Source organism: Marmota marmota, unplaced genomic scaffold, assembly GCF_001458135.2.
Source record: "Marmota marmota marmota unplaced genomic scaffold, marMar, whole genome shotgun sequence".
Classification (NCBI taxonomy): Eukaryota; Metazoa; Chordata; class Mammalia; order Rodentia; family Sciuridae; genus Marmota; species Marmota marmota.
In genome coordinates, this window is record NW_026000082.1 from 41,722,860 (window position 1) to 41,732,977 (window position 10,118).

General features: G+C 57.9%; 1 long non-coding RNA gene across 1 annotated transcript; it reads left to right on the forward strand.

Annotated features, from left to right (window-relative positions):
* The first annotated feature begins 4,327 nt into the window (after positions 1 to 4,327).
* LOC125620491 lies at positions 4,328 to 9,769 on the forward strand. Its single transcript, XR_007352226.1, has 2 exons — positions 4,328 to 7,448; positions 8,662 to 9,769. It is a non-coding gene; the product is annotated as an uncharacterized LOC125620491 (long non-coding RNA).
* Positions 9,770 to 10,118: the final 349 nt, after the last annotated feature.

Consider the following 10,118-nt stretch of genomic DNA (forward strand, 5'->3'; position numbering starts at 1 on the left):
CTACCGGAGGTGCCCAGCCGCCCCATGCTGGTCAGGTGGACCAGCACTCGCCGCTGAGAGACGACTTGACCGTCCTGGGCCCCGCGCACAGGAGGTTACTGGTCGCACTGGTGAAGAGGCGGGGATTTCGCTGCTGGGCCCGTGTGTGTCACCGTGTCACCCAGTAGAGCCTGCAGAGGGGAAGGGGAGGCGGGTGGGCAAGAAGCCAGAGGTGGTGCCCGTGCGGAGGTCTGAGCCAGTTCCCAGTGTCGTGAAAGGTCCCTGTGGAAGTGGCACGAACATGCACGGGAGAAGGAGAAGGCCAGTGTTGGTGTCACACAGGCTCGGGGACGTGGAACTCTTCCTCCCATCCCCTCTACACACAGCACGGCCTGTGGGCAGCCAGGAGCGAGGAGAGGAGGCCCTCGAAACTCTCTGCTGCCCTGGCCCGGCCTGGCCACTGATGAATGGAGGACAAATGAGACCACTGAGCCAGGCGTTAAGCAACCACAGCCACTCCAGAGTCCCCACCAGGCAGCCGGTCCCCGGAGGAAGGACCTGCAGCTCCCCAGAGGAGGGAGTGGGGCCGTGGCTCAGAGTGTTGCCGGGGAGACCTGGGACCCAGGCCTGGCGCTGCAGGGACAGAGGGAGGCCTGGGCCACTCTGCTCTCACAGGGGGGTCCCAGCCTCCCAGCTCAGCCACCTTGAACCTGGCTCAGGACAAGGACCCCCATTCCCCAGCCATGAGTCAGAGCATCTCCCAGGCCACAGTGGGGACCCAGAGGGAAAATTCAGGTGGGGTCAGGATCGCCTGCCTTCCAACAGGTGTGCGTGTGTGTGAGTGTGTGAGTGTAAGTGTGTGTGAGTGTGTGTGAATGTGAGTGTGTGTGAGTGTGTGCATGAGTGTGTGTGTGAGTGTATGTGTGTGAGTGTGTGTGAGTGTGTGTGAGTGTGAGTGTGTGTGAGTGTGTGAGAGTGAGTGTGTGAGAGTGTGAGTGTGTGTGTGTGTGAGTGTGTGAGTGTGAGTGTGTGTGAGTGTGAGTGTGAGTGTGTGAGTGTGTGCGTGTGTGAGTGTGTGTGAGTGTGTGTGTGTTTGCGCCCAGGAGCACTCACCACTCAGCTCCACCCCGAGTGCTTTTGAACTTTTTCTTTTGACCTGGGGCCTCTCTAAGTGGCGGAGGCTGGCCTCAAACTTGCGATCACCCAGCCTCAGCCTCCCAGTGAAGCCACCTAGGGTGGGACCGCGGCGGGCGGGGCCTGTTTCTGTTACTCTGAGCCCCGCGGCAGGCCACAGCAGCAGACCACCGGTGACCCCTTTCCCGGTCCTTGTGTCACAAACTTGACGTCTGGAGTCCAAGGACAGTGGAGAGTCGGGGAGAAGGAGTAAGAGTTACTCAAGTGCGAAGGGAGGAGATGAGCCCCAGGGAGGGAGAGGGGCGTCCCGAGAGGGGCTGCCTCGGAAGTGTGCTGGTCTAGAGGCTTGTGGCTGCTGGTGGGGACATTGCTGGATAGTCACGCCACCGAGGAATCAGAAGAGTGCTAAGGCTGCGGGGCTCAGCTGTGTGGTGACTGGCCGCCTGGAGGGTGACTTGGTAGCCCGTCTGGTGGCTGGCGCCCTCTGGCCCGGAGCTTGGCACTCTCTCATCGCCCTCCCTTCCCCCCTTCTGCGGGTCAAAGGGTCTTGGTGGCTGGAACGTCTTGCGTGGCCACCCTCACTGCCTGCCCACGTCTCACCTGACTGTCCTGCCTGACCACGGAGTCACGGGGACCCCAGGTACCTTGACTTCTATGGCTGGGGACACACTCCAAATGGCCCTGAGATGTCTGGGAAGGACGGCAGCCAATCTCACCAGTAGATGCCGGCACCCTGCAGGGGGTGGTGACACTGTGGGGAGGCCTGGGCCAGAGGCCTGACTCTGGGGACCCCAGACGCCAGGTCCAGCCATTTGCCACAAGAACCAAACAAACAGAGCAACGTGAGGGTGACAACCAGAAAAGCAACCTAAACCCCGCAGCTGGGACACCGCTGGCTCTCGGTGACAGTCCTGTCCCCCACAGGTTGAAGTGGACATTGGAGACGCACGCGGAGGCGGGCAAGTGAAGCAGGGTTTATTTTAAAAGGGGGTGACAGCGACCCCTCCCGGGAGGGAGAAGGCCGCGGCTGGCGTCCCGCTACCCCAGGACGTGAGCGGGTTCTGCCTTTGTGTGTCCTGGGCTTCCTCTGTCCCCTGCCCTCTTCCCGGCTCTCCTCCTTCCTGCGTGTGTGACCAGGCCCGGCAGATGCCCAGCGGGGTGGCCGAGGTGAGAGGCAGAGGCGGTAGAGGCCAGGGGGGATCTGGGCAGGAAGGGGCATAATTACAGCTCCCTGCAGGAGGGACAGTCCCTGGGACAGTTACCTCAGCAACAGGTTGGAGCAGGGCAGGTCATCTTGATAAGGACAGCTCTGAGGCCATCCGCATGGCAGCCCCTCTCCCACTCCCCAGACCCGAGCTGGCCTCCCTGACCCACCTGACCCGATTCACTGTCTACACCGACGGACGGCCTCTTTAATTCTGCCTTCAGCTGCTCTGGGAAGACACCACCTGTCCCCCCCCCCATCCCCCGCTTCCAGGAAGTTTTATAGAAAGGGAAAGGGGGGGCCTTTTCACAGCTGCCGAACGGGGTGACCTTGATCAGTGTCGTCTGTGCACCACGCCCGGTCAGGCGGGAATCTGTCCCTGATAAGGGACTGGCGGTGGTGTGGGGAGTGGCTTCCGCTCATCACCAGATTTCTCATCGGATCCGACCTTGTTCCTGGAACCCAAGGTGACCGGGAAGAAGAAGACGGATGCGGAAGGGAAGCAGAGGTGCCAAGTCTTTAATCCTGCTTTTAGCCGCATCATGGGGCCTCCGCAGGCGGGTGAGGCTCCGTCCCCCTAGAACAGGAGTCGTGGCAGGCACCGCCACCTCCGATGCCTACCGTGCGTGTGCCCTCTGCTGAGCGGCGTGTGGACCCCTGCAAGCCGGTCCCATTGTCGAGGACACAGTCCCATGTGGCACTCGGAGAAGCTGAGTCCAAGGTCACCCCATCACAGGAGCTGGCACGGGGACTCCTACTGCATCAGGCTCCGACGTGCACGGAGCCACGCACCTGCCCCAGAGAACCCCACGTGAAGGTCCCCACGAGGGAGAGACTGAGACCGTGTCCAGATGAAGGGATCGAAAAGGCTTCCAGGAAGGGGGGTCCCCAGGGGCCGCAGGTGAGCGGAACTCACAGGCCAAGCGGCGGGGGGTGGGACTGGGCTGCTTCCCCAGGAGCCCGGCCCACAGGTTCCTGGAGATGCCGACCAGAGTTCCCAGGCCCACAGAGGTCACCCAGGTCCCCTGGGGCCTCGCCAATGGAGGGGGACTCGCCCATAGATAAGGGCATTTGGGCGACATCAGAATGAACCGATTGAATCAGGTGCTGAGCCCAGAGCTCTGGAGGGTTGTGGGTGTTGGGGGGTCCCCTAGGCTCTGGCCAAGGAGTGCCTGTCTGAGGGAGGCTCGCAGAGTCCCGGCCACTGGACACACTTTGACAAACTTTGCTTGTTTTGTTTTGTTTTTGGCCCTGGGTTGAACCTAAGGCTGTTCTACCACGGAGCCTCGTCCCCAGGACTTTTTATTTATTTTATTTTATTTTATTTTAATTGTTAAGACAGGGCCTCACTAAGTTGCTGAGACTGGCCTTGAACCTGCAATCCTCCTGCCTCAGCCTCCCGAGTTGCTGGGTCATAGGCGTGTGCCACCACCACACCCAGCAACAAACTAGGCTTTAAGATGACGAAGCCCTGAAGCCCTCGCTACCCCTCTGTGTCCTGGGACCCTCGGGCTGAGTACAAAGTGATGTGTGGGTTCCTGTGCGTGTGGGCATCTGTAGGGTGGAGGCCATCAGCCCTGAGAGCAGCGTGTGTGGAGACGGGAAGCCGCTGGAGCCAGTCACAGCAGAACCTGATGGTGTCCTGGAGGACGGAGTGACCACAGGGGCAGGAGGAGGGCCTGGGGTCAGCTCAGAAGCCTGTCCAGGAGTAGGGCTAGGAGGGCCTGGAGGGCCCGTGTGCCAGGTCAGGACAAACGACGACTGAAAGTTAAGCGCCAGGGCTCTGCTCATTTGAGTCCCAGCTGAGCCACTCAGGGCTGTGTGGCCCTGTGCAAGTGCCTCAACCTCTCTGAGTCTCCATTTCCTGTGTCTACGGCAGGGAACATCCTGTCATTTACCTCCAAGGCTCCTGGTGAAGATTTAACAGGACAGTGTCAACTCCTCAGCCCACTGAAGAGGGTTGGCGTCCCTGGAAGGGGGCTGCGGGGGGCAGGGAGCCATGAGGGTCTCACTGCCTCTGCAGGAAGCCCCTTGGCAGCCCAGACAGAGGCGTCAGGAGGGACGAGCCAGCCACCAGATCTGTGAGGGACCACAGCAGGGCAGGGTGCTTGGTTCGCATTCATAGTGACAGGTAGGGCACACCCAGGTGCGAGGGACGCAGTGACAGAGGGCACGAGGCGGGGCCCAGAGCCGGTGCTCCTGGCGCACCTGTGACCTTGCGCTAACACCCGAGCGCTCACGCTCTTGCCACACCCTGTGCCGTGCCTGGAGCAGTGCTGGGTGCTGGGTGCTGGGGACTCGTTCATTGACACCTCACGGCAGCCACGTGCAGCAAGTGTCATTTTAGGCCTGTTTTTCAGATGACAAAAATCAGGCCCAAAGAGGTCACCCAAGTCCCCTGGGGCCTCGCCAAAGTGCGCTTCGTTGAGCCTGGTAGACGGAGGGCGCTGGACACGGCTGTGTCCTCTGTCCACCTGGGGAGCAGAGACCCATCGTGAGCGGCATTGATGGGTGGGTGGCAGGAGCCTGGCTTCAGGTGGCAAAGAGAACCTGGACACCAACGAGGACAGAGCCACCAGGGGACTGAGCCTCTTGGAGCGGCAGGTGGGAGTCCTGAGGTCAGAATTCAAGTGCATCCGTGCTGGGTCCATCAGGTCAGCTCCAGAGTGGCCACCCCCTCTCACCACGCTCACGAGTGAACCTGTGTCCAGCTGAGCCCACAAAGGTGGGTGGCTGAGCCCACTGTTCCCCAGCCCCCCCCCCCCACTGCCGTGGAGCCCCCGCTGCACCTTGGTGCTTAAGTCCAGTCACAGCTGACTTTAAATTCAGTCACGGCTGGGACACTAGGGCCGATCTAGGGGACGTGGTGTCCCAAGGGCTTGGAGGAGCTGTGGAGGCCTCGGGGACCTTGACACGGTGGGAGGAGGCCAAGGACACTGCAGGGAGGGACTTGGTCACATGAGGATCGCTGGGGAATTCCTGGGGAGGGCTTTCCCAGGGCCATTCTGCCACCTGTTGACCTTGGCGGGCTGGACAAGGGCGTTTCCAGGAAGGGCCTTCCCCCACCTGAGTGGGCCAGGCTGTGGACAGAGGCTGCCCCAGGGCCTGTGTGCCCCAAGCCTGAGCCCAGGTGTTCTCCGCAGGGGCTGAGGACAGCCTGCAGGGCCACAGCACAGGGGGGCTTGTGCCAGGGCCACAGGCACAAGAGAGTGGACCTAAGAGAAGGCAGGACAGCGGAAGCCGCAGCCGAGAGCCTCCCAGACGGCTCCCTGGGGCTGGTGCACGTCACAGCGGGGCCTCGGAGGCCCAGTTAGGTCCACTCAGGGCCACAGCGTCCATCCTGGTCACGGGAAGAAGCACAACCCACCAGAACACTGACGGAAGCTGCCGTGGGCCTTCCCGAGCCCCACAGCAATGGCCGAGCAATCCTCTGTGGCTGCCAGTCAGGTGCCCTTTGTCCCCTGTCCCCCATGGCCCTCTCTCCAGGGGCGTGATGCCACTTTCATTCCCAGGGTCAGTATTAAGTCCTAACACATTTCCCCACTGTGGTTAAAACAAGTGTCTGATGGTGCTGGACATCTGACCACTCACCTGAGGTCACCTGAGGGCTGCTGCTCTCTGGCTGTGTGACCCTGGGGAAGTCAACCCACCTCTCTGGTCACCCTACTTCTCCAATTCTAAAACATGTTGTTGACGATGTTTCCAGGGTCCCTCTGGCTCGGGCACCAATTCTAATCATTGCTAGCTCCGCCTGACAGGGACCAGGACTGATCTTTGTATGAATGTCTTAGCGGGGTGCCCAGAGCATAGTAGGACCCCAAAACAGTTGGAATAAGAGAGGCAGCCAATGGAGAGGGAAGGAAAAAGCAAGGGAAGAAGGAAAGACGGAAGAAAGCAAGCGGGGACGGGAGGGCGGGCCACACACAGTGACTCCCACCTGGAACCCCGGCTGCTCTGGAGGCTGAGGCAGGAGGATCGCAAGTTCCGAGGCGGCCTCAGCAACTTGGCAAAACCCTGTCTCAAAACTAAATAAACAGAGCTGGGGGCAGCGCAGCGGCGGAGCACCTGCCTAGCACGTGCCAGGCCCTGGGTTCCGTCCCGGCTCCACAAAGAGAAAACAGGAGGGGGGAGGAGGCTGCAGGGAGAGAGAGCCCCGGGGAGGCGCAGAGGCCAAGCCCCGGAGGTTCCCGTCCTTTGTGTCCCCACCCTCCAGGCCTGGCCTCTGGGTCTGGCCTTGTACTCAGCAGGCCAGCTGACCATCACGGGTTGAATCTGAATGAAGCAGCGTCAAGTGCGGGGTCAGAAGTGGACCCCACGACAGCGGGCAGCCTCCCGGGGACGCTGCGCCAGTCTGCCCAGCGTGAGTCACGGAGCTGTTGTCCTGAACGCGGCCGGTCCCCGCAGGCCCTGCAACCCAACGTCGGGTACCTTTGTATGTCTGTCGGCAGCCAAATAATCACTTTAGAAGCTGCTTCTCTCTTCAAGAGAAAGAGCAGAGAATCCAAAGGAACCACAGCGATCTCCAGGTGGCCAGCCACGGTCCTGCAGGGCGGGGACTGGGGACACTGACCGGCCTGTGTGGGCAACTGCAGGGGCTGGGGGAGGCCAGGAAGGGGCAGCTCTCCAGAGACCGGCTTGTCCCCAGTCCCAGTGGCCATGGGCCACACCAAGGTGGGTCCCTTCTCAGGCCTCGGTGTCCCCACAGGAGGGACTGGGGTCAGAGGACAGAGTCATCCCAGAGTCATCTCACTGGCCCTGGAGTCGGACGAGACTGAATCCAGCCTCGAAGACGGTGCTCAGGCCTGTGACCTTGGACAAGGGGCCTGGCATCCCCGAGCCCCAGTGTCTTTGTGGAAAAATGAGGATCGTACCATCCCGCGGGGTTGCCGAGGGACCAAGGTCTGGGAGAGCACTTTTCTCCAGTCTGACACAGTGAACATCACAGAAATAGGATCGGAATAGCAGGCCATCTGTCACGAGCGACGCGGAGCCCAACAGGACAGACGCGCAGCCGAGATGGATTTCCCCAGATCCAGCTGCAGACGCCAAGGAGCGGCAACACCCGCAAACACGAGTAACAGCATAAGAACCATGTCATTAAGTCATAAATGTTGACACCGGCGGATGACAGGTAGGTTGGAACTATTTATAAGTAACTGCTCATACTTCATCGTTTGGAAAAAAAAAAAAAAAGATTTTCACGAGACGCAGGAGTCGTCGCGGGCTCGCTCTGGTTTTAGTTAGAAAACAAAGCGTTTTTACAAATTTCACTCATTTCCAGGTGTTGGTCTAATTAATCAAAGAGTGTCTTTGGACACGCGTGGACCCATGCAGAGGGCAGCAAGGTGACCAGTCGGCCAAGTGGTCCCAGAGCCCGGGGACCCTGACAAGCTTGGGACAGGGGCTCGTGGACATTAGAGGAGGTTGCCTGAGCGCGGGAGAGGGAAGGCCCCGGGTGGGTCCCCAGGGTGGTGACCACCTCTGTGCGGCACCGCCTGTAATTTCAGGTGGAGAGAGACCACAGGGTGCCGTTGAAAGCACCAAGTCACACAGGGTCAGAGCTACTCCCTTTCCCACCCTATTTCCGTCCCTCCGATGACATCAGGAGGAAAGCCACCGCTCTGCGCTATTTTCTCACGACTTCTTATTTTTATTATTTTCCCTTTTTAACCAAGAGCCTCATGCTCAGGGTCTGTGCCAAAGCCGCAGGATCTAGCCAGAATCTAATTAGCACTGATTCTGCCCGGGGGTATTTATTCCCATTGATGGCATATGATCCCAAGTCGCTATTTAAGGCAGCGACACAACGTTTACTTTGCAACTAAGTTTATTAAGGTGTTCAGAAATACACTGGATACAGGGGAAATAATGGGGTAAACATATAGGGACATGGCAAAGTCCAGACGGTGGTTTGAAGTGGTGGCTGAGTGCTGCAGTGTCAGCGTAGGCTTGTCCCCCAAGGGTGCTCCTGTTGGGGGTTCGATCCTCAAGGTGGTGATGTACAGGTGTGGGACCTTTAAGGGGTGGGCTTAGTGGGAGGTGCTGAGGTCACCGAGGTGCTATCTATCAGGATGAAGGCAGTTTCAGGGGAACCCCAGTTACTTCCCTCAAGAGTGAGTTATTCGTAAAGAACAAAACTGCTCCCTCCCTGCACTCTGGCTTCCTGTCTCACCATGTGATCTCCTTCTCTTGCACACACTCTTGCCAGGACACCTTACAGCTTACTGTGACACAACCAAGGGAGCCCTCACCAGGGCCCAAACAGATGGACCGGCCCAATCTTGAACTTAGAGCATTCAAAACTATGACCTACGTAAAGACCTTTTTTCTTTTATGTTACCCAGCCTCAGGTATTTTGCTATAGCAACATTAAACAAACTGATACACAGAGTATGGAAGCATCGAGAAGAGGATCCAGAGAGATCTAAGGTTGAGAAAATCCACACTTTTGTGGCCACAAAGAAGAAAAGATCAGACTTGGGAAGGGAATGATAGAAAATGAGAAGAGCAAAATCACTTAGGATCTTAATTAAAAAGCTAAATGTAAATTGTAAATGAGAGGCAATAATGGGTGGACACATGTCTCCCAAGAGGGACCCAGGTGAACTTGGATACTGTGCAAAGTCTCTCCCTCCACATATGGAAACACGTTCATGGTCCCAGGATTCAGGCTTGTCAATGGCCATCACAGAGACAGACATTTGGCAGAATCTGCTTGTACCTTTGGGCCTGGCAGCCCCGCCCTCGTTGGCTCTCCTGGCTCAGTTGGAGTCTGTGCCAGCCCCTGTAGGCCAGCCTGCCTGTCAGAGACCTGGGGACTGCTCAGACCATAGGAGGCCTTGCTGGAGAGCATAAGGGCAGCAGGAAGAGGGGTCCCTCCTTCCCCTCGGTGCCCAAGACCTGGACTCCGGTAACCACCACCTCCCCCATTCTCCCTACAGCCTAGGGGCCCTGGCCACGACCCTCCCCTATTGCTCACACCCTCTGGTTTTAATCCAGTTGTCCCTTGGTGTCTGCAGGGGAGGGGCTCCAGGACTACCCCCCGCAGGATGCAAATCCCATGGGTGCAAGTCCCTTATAAAAATGGCCCAGTATTTGCATATGGCCAATCCTCCTGTAAACCGTCTCTAGATTGTTTATATTACCTAATGCAATATAAATGCTGTGTAAATAGTTGTTACACTGTATTGTTTAGGGAATAATGACAGGGGGATAAAGTGTATGTGTTCAGTACCGACACAATTTTTGTTTTCAAATATTTTCAATCTGCAGCTGGTTGAATCTAGGGTGAGGAGCTCTGGGACCAGGAGGGCTGACTACACTCGGGGTGATTTGCTCTTCTGCCTGGAGCCGGTGGATGCACCTCCCAGAACCTTTATTTAGTCAGAGACAACCTTATGTGGCTCTATGAAAAGCCCTCGTTACACTCATTAAATGATGAATTTGAGACTAGCGGGCTCATTGTGTTTACGACAAAGTAGATCAGGGGTCAGGAAGCTTTTCCTGTCAAGTGCCAGATAGTAAGTATTTTAGGATTTGTAGGCCAAAGAAGCCTTTATAACAGAATCTTTGTTTTTTTGATTTTTTAAAAATTTGTTGTTATTAATCCCTTTGTGAATGAATGCACTATTCTTAGCTCAGGGGTTGCACAAAAACAAGCCCCGGGCCAGATCTGACAGTGAGCAGGAGTTCAGGACTCTGGCAACAGAGGAGAGATAAATACCTCACCCACCCTGCAAGTGCCAGGCTCCAGTAGGGCCCAGGGAACCCTCCAGGGTCAGGCTGGTCACATGCCCCGGAT